The 19,495-nt window shown below is 43.7% G+C and overlaps 1 pseudogene; it reads left to right on the forward strand.

Moving 5' to 3' along the window:
* The first annotated feature begins 11,491 nt into the window (after positions 1-11,491).
* LOC149157433 (25S ribosomal RNA) lies at positions 11,492-16,641 on the forward strand (annotated as a pseudogene).
* The last annotated feature ends 2,854 nt before the right edge of the window (positions 16,642-19,495 follow it).

Consider the following 19,495-nt stretch of genomic DNA (forward strand, 5'->3'; position numbering starts at 1 on the left):
AAAGTTTCCAACATCAAATACATTATGATGGTATGCAAAGACCCACTGCTCAGGTGATTCCATCTTATCCTGGGTATGCTTCGCCTAACCTGAATCAATAGTTGCCCTTTGTAGCAACTCTAGAATTACCAGATCTAAACTGACTGTCGAATGATATAATTGCTTATGCCCCTTGGTGGCCAGCGATTCCGCATAAAATTCCGTCAGATATTCCTAAATTTAATGGAAATCCGGGTGAAGACCCGTCGAATCATGTGATGACATTTCATCTATGGTGTTCATCAAACATCCTAAATGATGATTCGATTAGACTTCGCCTTTTCCAGAGGACATTAACTGGTCCAGCAGCAAAATGATATACCGAATTACCCAGAGCTTCGTTTGACAACTTCAGTAACCTAGCCACAACCTTTTTAACCCATTTTCAATTACCGATAAGGTACGAAACGGGAACGGAACTCCTTACCAATTTCAAACAGACGACGACCACTCACATATCTGATCATATACATGAGTGGCGACGTCGTCGTAGAATGGTAAAAATGTACGTTCTCGGTCAGCTATTAGCTGAATGGTTTATCAAGTCATTACTACCTTCCATCACGGAAGATGTGGCAAAGGGGGGAGTCGTAACGGAAGAGCAAGTTATAGCTTGTGTGCAATATCTGGACTTGATCTATACTTAGTCTGGCACGCTCTACGACAAAATACTTGACGCCCCTAGACCGGAATTCTCAATTCCTCCTCCTCCTAAATCAAACAATAACTCTCACGCCGGCAATGGTGTGATTGGCACAACAGACGGAGAATCGACAAAGGCTACATCCAAGAAGGCCTGTAAGATTTCAGATCAAAATGCAAAAGATGAACTTCTTGCTTCGGAAGTAAATGCCGTATTGACAGATAAAGGCAAAGAAACCAAACAACCAGGAAGCAAGAAGAAACGCAAAGGAAAGAAGAAGAAACAAGATGAGTCATCTCCTGAAAAATCTTCTTCAAACCCTCCTGGAAATAGGAAACCCCCTTTAGGGTGTCAGATATGTGATGAGGATCATTGGACGAAAGAATGTCCATACAAAGCTGAGCTTAAGAAATTCTTTAAAAGTTTGAAAACCTCAGCAATGTTAACTAATCTGTTTCCAAATCCAGGAACATATCTGGTTGAAAGTGGAAATGCTTCCCCGTCTCAAGTGCTAATGTTGTCGGTTTGAAAACAGCAAAATGATGCTTTGATTTCGACAAGGAACAAAGATTACGGGAATCTGCAACTGTCGAACAACACGGATAAAGATCAACCAAGTAGTTCAACAACAACTTCGACAGAAGTTGTAACACCCACCATTCCTGAATTGACGATAAAACTGCCAAAGGGAGTAGTACACAAGTCAACATTTAATCCCCATGCTAGAGCGGCACAGCATTATAATATAGTGGAAGATTTGGCCCAATCGCCGTCCGCTATGTCGAATCTTGAAGTACTTCAAAATTGCCCATCCCAAAGGCAGGCTTTGTTATTAGCCATTGGTGGGATTGACCCAAAGGATTCCAATCTTGTATCCTTTGATCATAAAGGATACGATCCTCAGTTGCCAACTCAATTAGCTTTCCTTATTCAAGTGAAAGCCCTCAACAAAACTGTTTATCGAACAATTATTGATGAGGGGGCATCCACATGCATTATGTCGATGAGTTGTTGGAAAACTTTAGGATCTCCAACCTTGTCGCGATCTTTGACGACATTGAAAGCATTTGATGGACGGACGTATACCCCATATGGTATCCTAAACAACTTGAAAGTTGAACTAGGAGGGAAAACGATAGAAATAGATGTTGAAGTTATCGATGGGAATCTTGATTACAACATCCTACTAGGAAGACCATGGATTTACGCCATGGCAGCTGTTGTGTCAACCTACTTCAGAAAGATTGAATTTCCCTTTCAAGGATGGATTACAATCGTCGATCAATAGAACTTCCTCCCGAATGGTTCTCAAGTTACGGGAAGCATTCCAATGATCCATGGAAGTAATCATTCGCTCCACAATATCGGAGTAGGTCTCCTAAAAGACCCTGCCTTAATGGGTACTTTTGCCCTACTGCCTCCGAGTAATCTGGTGGAAGTGGCCTCAGTGGAGTATGAAACCTTCTATATCTAATGGATTTAGATTCTAATGACCGTTCTTATCTCGTGTCAACCTCGTTAAAAAATGAAACAAGGAGTCATGAGGATAATTCTTTTATTGTGTCAACCTCATTAAAAAATGAAACAAATCCCCTTTTCAAATGTCAAAGGTAAACCTTCATTCCAACCACCGAGTTGAATGCAATGAAGCTTGGGGGGGGGCATGCACCTCGATTTTCATTATTATGCTGGGGGCATGCAAACTTATCATCGAGTAGTTTTAGCGCATAGTTCAAGCTCGTTTAAAAAATAAACATAAGACATGATCAAATGTTTCCACCCACGTTTAAGCTCATTAAAAAATGAACTATTCCCTGGTAAATAACCACTGTGAATGAAGCATTTCAGGGATTAAAGCCTTGGTCGTGTTTGCACCGTCACCTCCACTTTTCCATTGGCCGATCATTCACCTCCATTTGATTGTTTACCCATTTTGAGGAATAGCTGCGAAGAGAGATTTCACTAGCCATCCTTGTGACACTGTCGTGATTGGAAAATTCCAACCCTTACCTGGAATCAGCTGCTACCCATTTTATCACTCGTTCCTCAAAAGACGAGTCTTCTTTAAGCTCTTTTCAATTGACTCGTAAAATATGAAAAGATTGCCAAGTTTTGGCCTTCCATCTCATTAAAGCGACCAGAAGTGTTATCCCTCCTCTAGATTTTAATCTTTTTGGACCTGAGGGATTATTGCACAAAAAGATCGAGCGCTTGTTTTGTTCGGCTCGTTAAAACTATCGAAAATTCATCCCTTTTGTATTGTTTTATGTTAGGGTCCCACCCTAACCCCCTTATTTATGTCATGGGATCAGATCATAGTCAAGAGTCAATAAAGCTCATATTAATATTTGTAAGTGGTTAACCCGCAATTAATGACGGGACCACAGTTAGTTGCAAATGGGCGGTAGTATTAGTTAGATGGTAAATGGGCGGTAGTATTAGATAGATGGTATTAATAAAATCCACGATATTGGCTCGTGGTATTGCATGTATGAGTCATATATAAAGGATAGAGACTCCCTGCGAGGAGCATTGTGTCTTGTTTTGTAATCGAGCTCTGCTCTATTGGAGGTTGCCCCCTCGAAGAGGCCTGTGAACATTTCTCTCTGGATAATAAAATCATTGCTATTCTGTGCTCTCGGTATATTTTCTTCGCATATTTTGTGTCCTCGGTATCTTTTCTTCGCATATTCTATGTTTGGGTATCGCTTTGCAGGTTAAGAGCATAACAAGTGGTATTAGAGCACTTTCCAGGGCTCGGTTGGATCTCCAAATTTTAACAAATTTTTTTTTAGGCTAGAGACGTGTTCCGGCGTCTTTAAACCATGGGATCTGTCATTAAGCGCATAAACCTACGAATTTGGTGAGGCATGCACGTAGGAAATACAAGAGGTGGTCACGTCTATTGGACTCCCTTGTAACCCCTGTGGGTACCCCTTCGAGTAGTAGCGCATTAGACAGAACCGCGCACGGACTATCTTCCACGTACCCTCTGGGTATATAGGAAGCCCCATAGCTCCCTTGAAACCTCGCCATAGATAAAACTTCGGCCGTCTTGTGGCTACAGTACACCGAGAACAGCACTCGGAGAGATTACTCGCCCGTATGATAGGGTAGTCGGGTTGTACGGCTAAGGGTACGGTCGATCCTCCTTAGTTAGAGCCCTGAAACATTGGGCCGAGTACTACTGTCAGACCCTTATGTATATTGCGATCTGTAGCACCTGACACTCCCCAAGACCATAGTTCCCTTTCTATCGGGGGATCACATATCATCTATTCCAGATCAGCAGCAGCAGTTGTTCCACCATTCAGATCTCTCAGATCCACCAGATCGGAGCAGCAGCAGTTGTCCACCATTCAGATCTCTCAGATCCACCAGATCGGATATTCCAGCAGCAGTTGTTCCACCATTCAGATCTCTCAGATTCGCTAGATCGGAGTAGTTGGGAAGGATTCCTGTACCTGGATATAATTTTCGCAGGACTTTTGGCGGCATTGACATTTTGAGGATTTGGCGACTGCAGTATTGATCAGGAAGGAGTAAAACTCCGTTAGGAGTTTTCTAAAAAAAAAAAAAAGAGTCTGAGATCTTCCGGGGCGCTTATTGGTGACCTAGCCCATCAGAATCAGGACGACGAGCTGAGCAAGGTGGTACCATTCAATTCTCAGTAACAATTTTTAGGCGGTCCCAAATTTTCGTCAGGAGGGTGTATGGTAGAAACTCGCGCTCAAGCAATGGCCAATGAAAGGTTAGACCAAATTGAAGACCATGTGCACTCCCTCCACACTGCGGTGGAAAGGCTCGAAAATCATCTTAAAGGAATAGGTCTCCAACTACAGGACAAGGGCAAGGAGCCAGCCCACGAGGAGGCGTATAAGGGTCATGAATACCATGAGGGGGAGTCTAGCCACTCTCCTCACGTCTGGCACACCCATCCACCACCCAATCAGAGACCTCCCAAGTTGGATATGCATAAATTTGACGGTTCTCACACGTCCGCATGGCTAGCACAAATGGAGCAGTATTTTCAATTGAATCATATCATAGATGAGGGGACTAAGCTTATGGTGGGCACCATGTACTTGGACAGTGAACGATGGCAATGGAAGGAATGGTATCAGCGTTGCAATGGACAATTTCAAAATTGGGGCCAATTTACCAAAGCTCTTCGAAATCGCTTTGAACAGGAAGACTCTTTTTTGGGGAGTCTCACTAAGCTCCGACAGACAGGTACAGTAGAGGAATATATTACCGCTTTTGAAGCCTTATCCTTCCGCACTAAGGGTCTCACAGATGAATTCTACATGGAATGCTTTATCAGCGGTCTTAAAGAAGCCATCAAAGCTCAGGTTCTACTCCACCACCCCCCCACATGGAACGAGGCTTGCCAGGTAGCCCGTAAGGTGGAACGGGCATTAACAGCCCAATCCAGCCGCCCCAACTTCACCCCTAAAGTTCGTCCCTCACAGGCTCCCAATATGACCCAAACACTTAAGGTTCAAAAGGTGTCACCTGCAGAAATGGCCGAAAGAAGGAAGCAAGGACTATGTTACTACTGTGATGAAAAATATTCCCCGGGTCATAAATGCAAAGAGCACAAGTTTTTTCAAATAGATGCCACTGACTACAACTCCACCGAGGAAGATCCACCACTTGAGGAACCAGAGGTGATCGAAGAAGATAACCAACAGGAGATGGTATCTGATGAACCAATGATTTCGCTACATGCATTGGCAGGAATTTCTTCCCCTCAAACTCTCAAAATCAGGGGTTTTCTTAAACATCGCCCAGTAGTAGTCTTGATTGATAGTGGAAGTATCCATAATTTCATCCGCCAAAAGATCGCTGAAGCAGCACATTGTTTTGTCCGAGCAGTTTCTAACTTCCAAGTCCATATTGCAGATGGGGGCACAATGAAAATGTGAAGGTCGCTGTGAAAATGTCAAAATTCAAATGGGGGATTATCACTTGAAAACCCACATATTTGCAATACACATGGGGGGTTGTGACATTGTCCTAGGTGCGGAATGGCTCCGCACTCTTGGGCCAATCACAATGGATTTCCAGGAGCTATATATGAGTTTTAAGCAGAACGACTACACACATACCCTCCGTGGACTACAAGCGGGAGCCCCCTCTATCATAAGCTCGCATCGTATGGAAAAATTGTTAAAAAAGGGCCATCATGGAGTAATAGCTCAATTTAATGCCATCCAGGGAGTAGACACCATGTCTTCGCCAATTCATCCTGAGATGCAACAGATTTTGAATAAACATCGGACGGTCTTTGACAAACCTCATGAACTTCCACCCTCACGAGGGGAACATGATCATAGAATCACATTGGTTCTAGGGGCCCAACCCCCAAATGTGCGGCCATACAGAAATCCGTTCACCCAAAAGAATGAAATAGAAAAAATCATCAAGGAATTGTTGGAAGCAGGTGTCATTCGTCCTAGCATTAGTCCTTACTCATCTCCAGTCGTCATGGTCCTCAAGAAAGATGGGGAGTGGCGGATGTGTCCAGACTTCAGGGCCCTCAATAAGTTAACAGTCAAAGATAAATTTCCCATCCCAGTGGTTGACGATTTGCTGGACGAACTCAATGGGGCTCAATTCTTCACTAAACTGGATCTTCGCTCAAGCTACCACCAAATTCGCATGAAGGAAGTCGACATTCCCAAGACAGCTTTTAGAACTCATGAAGGCCATTATGAGTTCCTGGTCATGCCATTTGGTCTCTGTAATGCCCCCTCTACTTTTCAGAGCCTTATGAATCACCTCCTCAAACCATATCTCAGAAAATTTGTCCTGGTCTTCTTCGATGACATCCTTATCTATAGTGGCACTTGGGCGGCACATCTTCAGCATGTAGATATCCTCTTGCAACTGTTCCGCAAGCATAAACTATTTTTCAAAATGTCTAAGTGTGTGTTTGGCATGGAAGAAGTGGAGTATTTAGGCCACATTGTGGGCCGCGAAGGTGTCAAGGTGGATCCCAAAAAGATCCAGGCAATGCAAGAATGGCCTCAACCTAAGACCTTGAAAAGCTTGAGAGGATTTTTGGGCCTCACAGGCTATTATCGTAAATTTGTCCGCAACTATGGCCGCATAGCGAAGCCCCTGACGCAACTTCTAAAGAAAAATTCCTTCTTCTGGAACAAAGAAGCACAACAGGCATTTACCGCTCTCAAAACCGCCATGTGTTCCACTCCGGTCTTAGCACTACCGGACTTCACCAAAACATTTGTCATTGAATCTGATGCTTCGGGAACAGGTATTGGAGCTGTCTTAATGCAGGAAGGGCGACCATTGGCCTTCACCAGCCAACAACTAAGTGGGAAGAACTTGGGCCAATCCACCTATGAGAAGGAAATGATGGCCATCTTACATGCAGTTGAGACCTGGCGACCTTACTTGTTGGGGCGACGTTTCCAGATCCGCACAGATCATCACAGTCTTAAATATTTTTTAGAGCAACGCCTATCTTCCCCCCAACAAAATAAATGGTTAGCCAAAATGTTGGGTTATGATTATGAGATCATTTACAAGAAAGGGAAAGACAACAGGGTAGCAAATGCATTGTCACGCCAATTTGAGGAGGAAAGTACTCTGCTTGCAATATCCCTCCCTATTCCAGACTGGATTGAAGAGGCTCGCAGGGAATGGTTTTCACATCATGGGCTCTCCCAACTCATTTCTCAATTACAGGCAGATCCTAATTCCAGCAAGGGCTACTCGTGGTAGAATGATATTCTTCGCTACAAGGACAGAGTCGTCATATCACCAACATCCACCCTCAAAAGTCGCATTTTGGCAGAATTGCATTCCTCTCCCATGGCAGGACATTCGGGCTTTCAGAAGACATACGCTCGCACCAGAAGATCATTTTTTTGGACCGCATCAAACAGAACATCCTTACTTTTGTAGCAGAATGTGACGTCTGTCAACGCCACAAGGGGGAAACCGTCAACACACCAGGCACATTACAACCATTGCCCATTCCGGCGTCAATTTGGATGGAGGTCTCCATGGATTTCATTACAGGTCTTCCAAAGTCTGGGAACAAATCAGTCATCATGGTGGTTGTGGACCGACTATCGAAGTATGCTCATTTCTGCGCTCTACCCCAACCATTCACACCTACTTTGGTTGCTCAAACTTTCATGGATCAAATCTTCAAATTGCATGGCATGCCCACTTCTATTGTGTCCAACCGCGACCCAATCTTCACCAGTAATTTTTGGCAAGAGCTCTTCAGAATACAAGGCACTCAACTCAAACTCAGTACTTCATATCATCCGCAAACAGATGGTCAAACCAAAGCCATCAACAAATGTCTCGAAACCTACCTTAGGTGTTTCACTTCAGAAAAACAACACTTTGGGTACAGTGGTTACCTCTGGCAGAATGGTGGTATAACACCAACTATCATGCCACCACCAAAATGACTCCCTATGAAGCAGTCTATGGACAACTTCTGTCGTCCCCTACTTCTTATCTCACGGGGTGCTCCAAAGTACAAGCAGTGGATCAACTCTTACAACACCGTGCAACCATGCTTGCCCACCTGCGCGAGAATCTTCATCAAGCTCAGAACCGTATGAAGCAACAGGCTGACCAACATCGCTCAGAGCGCCAATTTCAAGAAGGGGATCAGGTCTTTTTGAAGCTGCAACCATATAAGCAAACATCACTCAAAGACAAGGGATGTCAAAAGCTCTCTCCAAAATTCTACGGACCATATCAAGTACTTCAGCGCATTGGAGAAGTGGCTTACAAGCTGGCTTTGCCACCCACAGCAAAAATCCACCCAGTTTTCCATGTATCGTGCCTCAAGAAAGTGATTGGGAACAATTGCCGAGTTCAAACCAGTCTACCTGAATTGGATGAAGAAGGATCAATCTGGCTTCAACCTGAACAGGTTCTAGACACACGAGACAAGCACCTACGCGGCCGCATGATTAAGGAGGTCCTCGTCAAATGGAAAGACACCTCACCGGAAGATGCAACTTGGGAACCAACAACTATTCTTCAGCAGTTTCCGCAGCTTCAGCCTTGAGGACAAGGCTAGTCTTAAGGGGGAGGGCATGTTAGGGTCCCACCCTAACCCCCTTATTTATGTCATGGGATCACATCATAGTCAAGAGTCAATAAAGCTCATATTAATATTTGTAAGTGGTTAACCCGCAATTAATGACGGGACCACAGTTAGTTGCAAATGGGCGGTAGTATTAGTTAGATGGTAAATGGGCGGTAGTATTAGATAGATGGTATTAATAAAATCCACGATATTGGCTCGTGGTATTGCATGTATGAGTCATATATAAAGGATAGAGACTCCCTGCGAGGAGCATTGTGTCTTGTTTTGTAATCGAGCTCTGCTCTATTGGAGGTTGCCCCCTCGAAGAGGCCTGTGAACATTTCTCTCTGGATAATAAAATCATTGCTATTCTGTGCTCTGGGTATATTTTCTTTGCATATTTTGTGTCCTCGGTATCTTTTCTTCGCATATTCTATGTTTGGGTATCGCTTTGCAGGTTAAGAGCATAACATTTTATACTTTTTCGGACTTAAGGGATTAGATGACCAAAAAGGAATTCCGGAGTTACCTTTACGTACCTTTTCAGACTCTCTAAAAATGAAAAGGACCGAGTTATCTTTGTCGTTAAACTCGTTAAAAAGATCAATAGCGACAAACTTGTCTTTAGACGAGAACAAGTTTCACTATCACTAAGCTCATTAAAACATAGCGATGGGTTTGCCCGAAGGGCAAATTATAGAAAAAGCATATGTTATCCTCCTCAATCTTGACAAAAATAAAGAGGTACTGGTCAGCAATGACTGGGGAAAAATTGGGAAAAACTCAAAGAATCTTTATTGGTAGCAAGTTGCTCTTGAACATGACACTTCCACTTCGTGCCTGAGTCGGGTTGGGTTGTTTCATTCACCAGTCACATCACCATGGTCACGCCATACCATCCACATTTGGGGTAAATGCTACCAATCCATCACATAAGTGTCGCCGATATGTTCAAGAGAAGTCATCCAGAGAAGTCACCTGTGTCGCATCCACTACCATACATTATACTTCATTCTTTCACGACCGCCATCCTGAACCATATATCATCAGATCGTTTTCACCTCCATCAAAATCATTTGCTCCATTCCGTGTCATTGATGTGGGATTCATTAAGGCCCTCCTTTGACGGATCACTTCTTGTCGACATCAGCTCATTATCCAAGAAGATGATCTAGGAACACCCCCTTCAGTACTTTGAAGCTTGCATGCCTCAATGGCAAGTTTCTCACTTCCGGCGATAGGTATACATCAATGACCGTCGACCGAAAGATTTTGCGTGGTGTTCGACGCCAAGTCCTTTATTCACACCACGTGAATTGTACTGCAGTACCTTGAGGGTCATCATCATTATCGGTGATTCCTCTCGCGCTTGTTAACAGTTTACATCATTGACTCGTAATCAAGCGATGTCTTTCCATGTTCGACTTCAAAACATTTCTCACATGGATCGACTTGTACTTCGAGTGAAGATTGGACGAGATTGAAGACCCCGGATCTAGTTTCATCCATCCGGGCTGCGATATATATTCAGGAAAATAAAGACATTGAAATGTACAACATTGCAGCATAGATAATGATCCTACCAAAAGGATGATGGCTCTACCAGAATCATCAGTCTACCATCAGATGATTTTCTGTCCTATGTACATGAAAATGAATTTATAAAGCTGAGCATGGGAATGCCTGCCTCAGCTAGATCATGAAAAATAGTATGAAGATAATGTATTTTATTGTATCTTATTACAGGTCTCCTCCCAGCATTGAAAGAATTTCGGATCCTCCTAATAAAGCATTTCACCCGATAAACGGCCTCATACTTTAGGGGGCAACTGTTATAGACATTTTTGTGCCTTACAGCTCTAAGCATGAAATGTCCATAAACCAAGGGATCCTAAGTCCCTAAAAGTTTTGTTCCTGCCCCTAAAGGAACAAGGTCAACAAATTACAGCTTCTCCCAGAAGTTCTCCACCAGAAACTGCTCAGAATCAGTCAAATCAGGATCATTTCAGCTGCTCCACTAGCTACCTGCGTTGCATAGCACCCAAGTACACTAGCTAGGTGCATTGTAATGCACCTAAATGCACTACCAGGGTGCGTTGAGCTATAAATGACAAATGGCAGTGCCATTCCACGAGGTGGAAAGACAATGGAAGCTTCCAGAATCTTCCCCTATGACACTTGCCTCACTGAGTTCGACCAAGGATGAGTAAGAGGCTCTCAGTCTCCAAGTGGAAGCAAGAACTGACAGAGAGAAGCCACTAGTCGGATGACAAGCTGACTCATCTTCTTTGCATACATCTATATATGGATCCCTCATCCCAGAGATCTAGAGGCTGGAATTTTGTACATTGCAGAGAATTGCTGTTGGTTTTGAGATTGATTTCAGAGTATTGGGTGATTTATGCTTTGTTGGAGGTGAAGAAGGGATTCCTTTACTGGGAGGTTGATGCTGGATCGGGAATCATTGGTTGTATCTCCTCCTGGATCTTCTTGTTATATCAATAAAACTATTTGAGTTTATCCTACATGCTTGTGTATCATTGATGTTTTGTTACATTTGTATGTTTAGCTTAAATCTGATCCTAAGCTATTTATGAATATAAATCCATGTCTTTGTGTAGTTTTCTTCTTCTGTGATCTTACAGGAACTTGGTGAAGCTAGGCAAGTAAGGGAGCAGGTAGCTAGAAGCTGTCAAAGGGGAGAGAGATTGGATCAAAGGACTAGCGCAAGACACAGGTTGGTTCATCCTATTCCTCTTCGTTTATAGTTCATAAAGAAGAATACAAAAGTAGTTTTCTCTGTTTGTTGCTAAGGCACTGTCACACCTTAGTGGGATAGGGCCGTTCTGAATAGACACTTTTCCCCACAACACATCACGAGGTGTTGTCGGCGAGTCAGGTTGCTTGGGAATGCAACCCTAATTTGGTGGTAAATTCTGTCCAAGGCTAAATGCAGGTGAGAGACTGATAGCAAACAAGTACCGTGAGGGAAAGATGAAAAGGAATTTGAAAAGAGAGTTAAAGAGTGCTTGAAATTGCCGGGATGGAAGTGGATGAAGGCTGTCGATGCATCTTAGTTGGATGTGGAATGACTCAGGCTAGTCCACTGCTAAACTTGAGGTGAAAACCAACATGGGTTGTCGCATTGTCACAAGTGTTGGTGGATTACTGCCTGTCGGTTTGCTGTTGTAGTGGTCGAGGAATGAAGCATGCACCCATGTGGTAGGCCATGTGAACCTTCACACTCATGGTTTTGGTTGGTGAGCTTTCCATTCAAGCCGTCTTGAAACACGGACCAAGGAGTCTAACATGTGTGTGGGTCGGTGGGTTTGAAAACCTACGAGGTGCAAGGAAGCTAACAGGCGAGATCCCCTCTTTGGGGCGGTTCATCATCAACTGAACTTGAGCTTATGCGAAGGGTTCGAGTGCAAGCACACCTATTGGGACCCAAAAGATGGTGAACTATGCCTGAGTAGAGCGAAGCCAGAGGAAACTCTAGTGGAGGCTTATAGCAATACTGACGTGCAAATCATTTGTCTGACTTGGGTATAGGGGCAAAAGACTAATCACACCATCTAGTAGCTGGTTTCCTCCAAAGTTCCCTCAGGATAGTTGGAGCTCACACACGAGTTTTATTGGGTAAAGAAAATGATTAGAGGCATCCGGGGCATAATGCCCTCTGTTATCCTCCTATCGCAATAGGTGTTCATATTTCATGATTGACAGTTGAAAGTGACAAATATTGTTAAGATAATCTTCGGCAAAATCACATAACCAATCTTTTGTCGACGCGTTTCGAACCAACCAGTGTGGTTCATCGTCAGGACAAGTTGAAGATCTAATCAGGCTTAGCTCGATTAAATAGAGCTAAGCCTGATTAGATCTTCAACTTGTCCTGACGATGAACCACACTGGTTGGTTCGAAATGCGTCGACAAAAGATTGGTTATGTGATTTTGCCGAAGATTATCTTAACAATGTTATGGATCACAGAAGTCTGAATTCCTTAGTGACAAATATGTCATCTTTTCATGCTGCAAGGTTCCATATTTCCAGAAAGAGGCCAAAGAAGGGGCCATGAAAGTGTGCCAGTCTAAATGCCGCTGCTGTATTCCAAATTTTGATGAGTTAATCCATTTTGATGAGTTTTTCAGTTAAGGGAAGTCCAAAAAGCTTAATCTTGGCTTCCCTAGGTTTCAATTTCTTGTTGTAGAATATAGAGAATGAATATTTGTTCCAGCTTAATCTTGGCAGATTTGTAGATAGGTAGAGAAACAAGGGTGCTCAACAGCTTAATCTGAGCCCCTGGATGATATAAGGGTACATTTAGATAGGAGGGCAGTCAAAAGAAAAAAGGATAATCAGGGTCTGCAAGTCCAAGTGCACCCACGCAAAAAGAAGAACAAATGCTAGGTAAGCAGGCTGGGTAAGTAGTTTTGTGGTTGCAGAATCAAGCTATGTGATCCATTTCATGTTTTTAAATGTTATATCTATTTAGATCACAAGTATAAGACAGTTTCCCTTTGGAGGAGCTCAAGCGACGGATGTCTAATTCCCCTTTGTTCTAAATCTCGAAATCACTCACTAACATCACCTTGAGGACCTTGGGATCTGCCCAACCAGTCCTGTTATCACTTCATTTTTGTAAAATACCAAGTCAAGCTTTGACTTTCTTCAATGAAAAGAAGCCACATTTCTTGTCTAAAAAACATGTCTCCACAGTCCATTCACTTCCTATGTCTAACTTTCATCTCACAAACTTAGCCTCTCCCCTACACTTCACCTCACAAATTCATATTAACTCCTAACTCTACTATCTAGCTCCCTAGATCATCTCCTTATCCCCTATTATACAGAAAACTATATAAAACCCCAAAAATATTACATATCCCACCCTATAGAACTATAGCTATGTACATACAGTTCTGGGATATAATAGTCCACCTGGAACTATTATGAACCCATCTGTGTCATAACTTTGGGATTGGGCTAAACCTCTGGTTAGGCCAATAACCAATATCTACCCCTTCACCCTTAAAACCTCATATTCCTACCCCTCCGCAGTCATTTTCCCAAAATTAATGTTTAAATGTTTTATTAAACATTAAATTATCATTCCCCCTGCTTAAAACTAACCCATAAAACCCACATTTTCTAAAGTTTTGAACCCCTGCGGCATAATATTACTTTAATATTTGCGCAGGCCCCGCTCCAAAGTTGCGCGCCACCCCAATCAACCCGCCTGCCGTCCGATGCCCAGCGTTTCGGATCCAACGGTGGGCAGGTGTTTTCATATGCCGATCCACTGGAGGTTAATGTCTAGGGGATGGGCGGTTTCCCTGCCGTACCCCTACCATGTGTCAGCCTCCCGGTGTGTTCAGAGGCCCCTCCCCCAATACCACCTACGCGGAAAAGCGGTGCGGGAGAAAATCGGATACCGCCTCCGCTGAATGACGTCATCACCACGTCTGCATCACGTCATCAACCTGCATCAGCCTCCTGCCACCGTGTCCCTACCACGTCACTGCCACATTGCTTCCACCGTGTCACTACCATGTCACCTTGCCGTATAGCTGACGTCACCCCGCCATGTCACTGCCGTACTGGGACCCACCGCTGACGTCATGCTGATGTTGTCACTGAAAGGGGCGCGAAGCACGAAATCTGCAGTAAGGGATGCCCGGAATGAAAAACCGAGGTAGTTTTTGATGCGCGATTAGCGCTTAGGAAAAATAGGCCAAAATGGAAGCCCTCTCATGGCTCAGCTACCAACAGGCCTGAAATTCGCAAAATGACAGGAATTTCTTCACGCAAGATTCAGAAAAGGGGCAAAAAACAGTTCTTAAGGAAACTGAGGGCCGAACAACAGCCATAAAATGTCGATGGGACAGTTTAAAGCATTCGAAAGATGATAAGGAGCCCAGGTTTAGTGAAAGTGTATCAGAGGAAGCGGTGAAGACTATCAGTTAATGTTTTTGCTGGAAATCCGTATTTCCAAAGCAGGAAAACATTAAGAGGCCCCCATCAAAGTCAACAAAGCAGTGTTGGGCCATCAAAGCTCACCAGATCAAAGCTAATGAATAAGGCCACCTAAGGGCAGTGTTGCAGAAATCAAATCACAGTTATGGCCAAATGCCAGCACAGAGCCATAAGGACATCATAGTTACTCACTTTTGAGGCAGCAGCCCCCAACACAACGTTAGATAGATATTTTGGCATTTATTTCAAGCATATGTTAGGTTAAAGACACCTATTGCATCAGATCTATCTCAGATATGATTCTTGTAGATATTTTGCTTATAAAACCACCCTAATTTACTGTTTATAGGGTTGGTTGGTTGATTTGCTCCACTAGAGACTCACTCTGTATACTTGATGTTTTCTTTAATTAAAGACTGCTGAAAAGCTTGGAGGATGGACTGTCTGTTGTGTTATTACTGTTTTGAAGAATGAATATGGAATTCCTGTGCTGCAACATGACTCAATAAGTGTTTTCTACCTCTGTTTTCCATTGATATATGCTCATATCATACATATGTCACCATATAAAATAGCAGGAAAAATGAATAGCTTAGACTTTGTTTAACTGCACTCTATGCTGAATTTCTGTTGTTTCTTTATGTTTTCCTTTGAATTGGTAATGAATATGAATTCCCTTTGGCTCATATTTCCCCTGATTCACTCATGTTTGATAGTTATCTAGGGATTCTTTACTGCTCCTAGATAGAGCTCATTCACCTCCCCTCTATTAAGTTGAACGAGAGATTCTTAATTGCCTCTCATTCCTTAGCCTTCAATCCATCTCCATTTAGCTTGAATGTTGTTTCAGTGCTGCTATCTTGCTTCATATTCCTCTTGTGACCAAGAAAACGCACCATCAGTCCTACTCCATGACTCCATGCCCAATGGTTTGAACTTATCATACTATGCATTACCTCTCTACTTGAAAGCTTCATCCTTCCCACCAAAACTAAAACAAAACCCCTTGAACTCAATAACTAGCCTAAAATCATCATCAACAAAGCTAAATCATAAAGAGAGAGCCCTCTCTGATTGCAGGTAAGCTAGGACCTGCAGTCCAAAGATTGGTTAGTAGTTACCTCGGCTGTATTCCCTTGCGAGTCAAAGGGAACAACCTGAGTGATAACACCCTCGACCTATTCTCAAAATTTAAATAGGTAAGAGGGTGCGGATTCTCCATTGAGCCACACCATGGAATTGAGAGCTCCAAGTGGGCCACTTTTGTTAAGCAGAATTGGCGATGCGGGATGAACCAAAAGTTGAGTTATGGTACTAAATTGCACACTAACCTAGATCCCACAAAGGGTGTTGGTTGATTAAGACAACAAGACGGGGGTCATGGAAGTCAAAATCCGTTAAGGATTTTGTAACAACTCACTTGCCAAATCAACTAGCTTCGAAAATGGATGGCACTGAAGCATGGAACCTATACTCGACCATCGGAGCAATTTCCTGGCTCTAATGAGTAGGAGGATGCGGGGGTCATTGAGAAACCTCTGGCACGAGCTTGGGTGGATCGGCCCTCAGTGCAGATCTTGGTGGTAGTAGCAAATATTCAAATGAGAACTTTGAAGACTGAAGTTGGGAAAGGTTCCATGTGAACAACATTTGGACATGGGTTAGTCGATCTAAGAAATGGGTAAGCCTTGTATCAAGGGTGCACTTTGCACGAGCATCGAAATGGAATCCAGTTAATATTCCTAAACCAGGACATGGCAATGGGCAACAACATTAGGAAATCCAGAGACGTCATTCGGGGTGTTATCACTCAGGTTGTCCTTAAGCTCCGGAAAGGATACAGCCGAGGTAACCACTAACCAACTTTGGACTGCAGGCTCTAGCCCACCCGCAGTCAGAGAGGGCTCTCTCTATATGATTTAGCTATGTTTGAATATGATATTAGGCTAGTTATTGGGTCCAAGGGGTTTTGATTATGTTTGGTTGGGAAGATGATGCTTTCAGGCAGAGAGGCACAATATAAACTGGTCAGTCTCAAACCATTGGGCATGGAGTCAAAGAGAAGGGCTGCTGATGCGTTTTACTGGTTGTAAGAGGAATGAGGGGCAAGATAGTTGGATATGGAACAAATATTCAAGGCAAAAGGGTGGAGTGAATGCTAAGGAATGAGAGGCAATGAAGAATCTCTCAAACATCTTAGCAGAGGGAAGATGAATGAAGTCTGTCTGGGGAAATTAAGAATTCTCAGACAGGAGACAGTCATATGTGAAATAGAGCAAACATGAGCCATAACAGGAATTCATATTTATGTCTAATTCAAGAGGAAAACATCAAGAAAGCTACAGAAGCTGAGCATAGAGTGCTTTAAGCAAATTCTAGACTAATCTTTTGTTCTGTAACCTGAGCATGTATGAAACTGAAATACAGAGGTGAGAAACACTTATTTGCTCGTACACATCACATGAAATCCCACATTCATTTCTTCATAACCAGAAGGAGCACACCCGACAGTCCATTCTCCAAAGCCTTCAGCTATCTTTGATTACAGAGAAAAATAACAGTTACACAGTGCGGGTCTCTTCTGGAACAAACATCGTCCAAACACCAACTAAACTAAACAGGGGCATATATATACAAACCTGTTTACAAAATATCCTAAAATATCTGAAAATATCTGAAGGATGAGTCACTTCCTTCATAACTTCTCCTACCGACTCTCTAAGATATTTTTACAGAATTTAAAGCTACTTAAATACAATCCTACAGCTGCTTGCTGTCTGTCAGGAGTCCTTTTGACCTTTGGGAGCAAACTGGGATGGCCGAGCACCTTTGCGCTGATTTTGAGGATCCTTGCCTTTATGTTGCCTTGCCATGGTACTGCTGTATCAGGCAGCTCATTCGGATTGATCAATTGTGCTTAGTCGTTGTCCTCTTCATCCAGCAGCCTCCACAGATCTCCCTGGTAGATTTTAAAATAGGAGGCATTGCAGAAATGCTGACTCACGGTTGCCCAACGACTGATTCATGGATTTTAGCGAAGAAAACGTCGCAGAAAGGACGCAGGAGACAGAGCAGTCTTTTAGTGAAAAATGTGAAAAACGCGATTTTTGGGCAAAAATATGGAAAATTTGGCCTTTGGGCGCCTTTTTTGGATGACGTCAGCATGACGTCATCGAGTGGGGTCGGGTACGGAATGATGACGTGGCAGCTGGAGAATGGTCCACGTGGATGGGTGACGTGGCGAACAGCTTGGAGCAATGGCGGACAGGGTGCTGACGGGGTGCTGAGGTGGCAGTGACGGTGGCACGTGACGTTGGGAGGGCGGATTTACCGAAACCGGAAATGGTTAGCGGTTTGATATCGCACCGCCTTCCATATGGAAGTGGAAATGTCAGAGGGGGCTCCGATACGATCTGGGGGTGACGCGTGGCAGAGGCCTGACGTCACCCTCTAACAGATATCGGAAGGTGAAGGGTGGATAGAGGAGGCGCCCTGAAATGAATGTGGACCATCGGATGGGAGGGCCCAGATCCGACGGTGGACGGAAGGTGGAGGTGCACGATGGGTACAGAGGAGGGACGTGGAGAGGTGGCGCTTTGCAGGAGGGCGATTTCTGTTTTCCCCGCACCGCTAATGGAGGAAAGTGGTAATGGGGAGGGGGGCTCTGAACAACCCCGCCGCCTGCCACGCATCCCTTGTACGGGGCAGAAAACCACCGTTCCCCGGATGCTAAAGGTCGGCAGATCTGGGACTGAAAATGCCCGCCCATCGTTGGATCGAGGGTGGCAGATGATGGATGGCTGGCGGGACTTCCGACGGATTGTGCATGTTGGGGAGGGTCCCGCCAGCATATTTAAAATATTTGTTTTAATATTTGGGCGGAGAACTTTGGGTTTATGGTTTTTTTGTGGGTTTTTCGGGGCAAGGGTTAATCTGAGGGGGGAAAAAGGGTTAGAAAGTGGGTTTTAAGCAGAGGTGAGGTGATGCCTTAGGGGGAGGTTATTGCTCCCAACTAAAGGTTAGAGCAATCCCAAGACAGGGTTGACCATAGTCCCTGGTGGACTAAAGTCTCCCTTAAAAAACTTATTTAGCTATAGTGCTAAAAGGGAAGATATTTATACAATGCTGGGGATTTTTTGCATAGAATGCTATAATAGTAGGGGGAGGGGTAGCACTTAGGGATTTATATAGTAAAATTAGAAATTAATATGAATTGGGGATGTGAGAGAGGGGTAAAGAGCTAAATTTAATGAGTAAACCTAGTTTTAGAAGCAGATGGGAGTGAGGAAAGATTTTACACAAGAAATGTGGTTTCTTTTCGGAGGAAGATGCCACCACTTGACATGAAATTTACAAATGAGAAATGTATGGAGGACTGATCAGGCAGATTCTGCAGTGCTCCAGGGGATGTTAGTAAGAAGCTTTTGAAGGGGATGAGGGAAGTTAGACATGCTTCACCTTGCTGCAACTGATAAATTGCCTCGAACCCAGAGTAAATTACTTACAAAATTTAGAACACAGCGGTAGCCCATTAGACTAGGACAGTCTGATGCACACTTTCTTGACCATCTGTAGCAAATATGGAGCATTGCAACCTGCAAAGTCCGACATATTTGGAATTTCCCCTGTCAATCATGAAATATGAAACCTATTGGTATAGGTAGCTAACAGTGGCTCCACTTGGGGATGGTCTTTCCTTGTGAAAGGCCAAGAACAGCAGGTCAGACTGCCTTGCATTCAATTGTTGCT

The sequence above is a fragment of the Pinus tabuliformis genome, chromosome 5_2 (genome assembly GCF_031772625.1).
Source record: "Pinus tabuliformis cultivar Carrire ecotype Pingquan chromosome 5_2, CPIR1, whole genome shotgun sequence".
NCBI classification, from domain to species: domain Eukaryota; kingdom Viridiplantae; phylum Streptophyta; class Pinopsida; order Pinales; family Pinaceae; genus Pinus; species Pinus tabuliformis.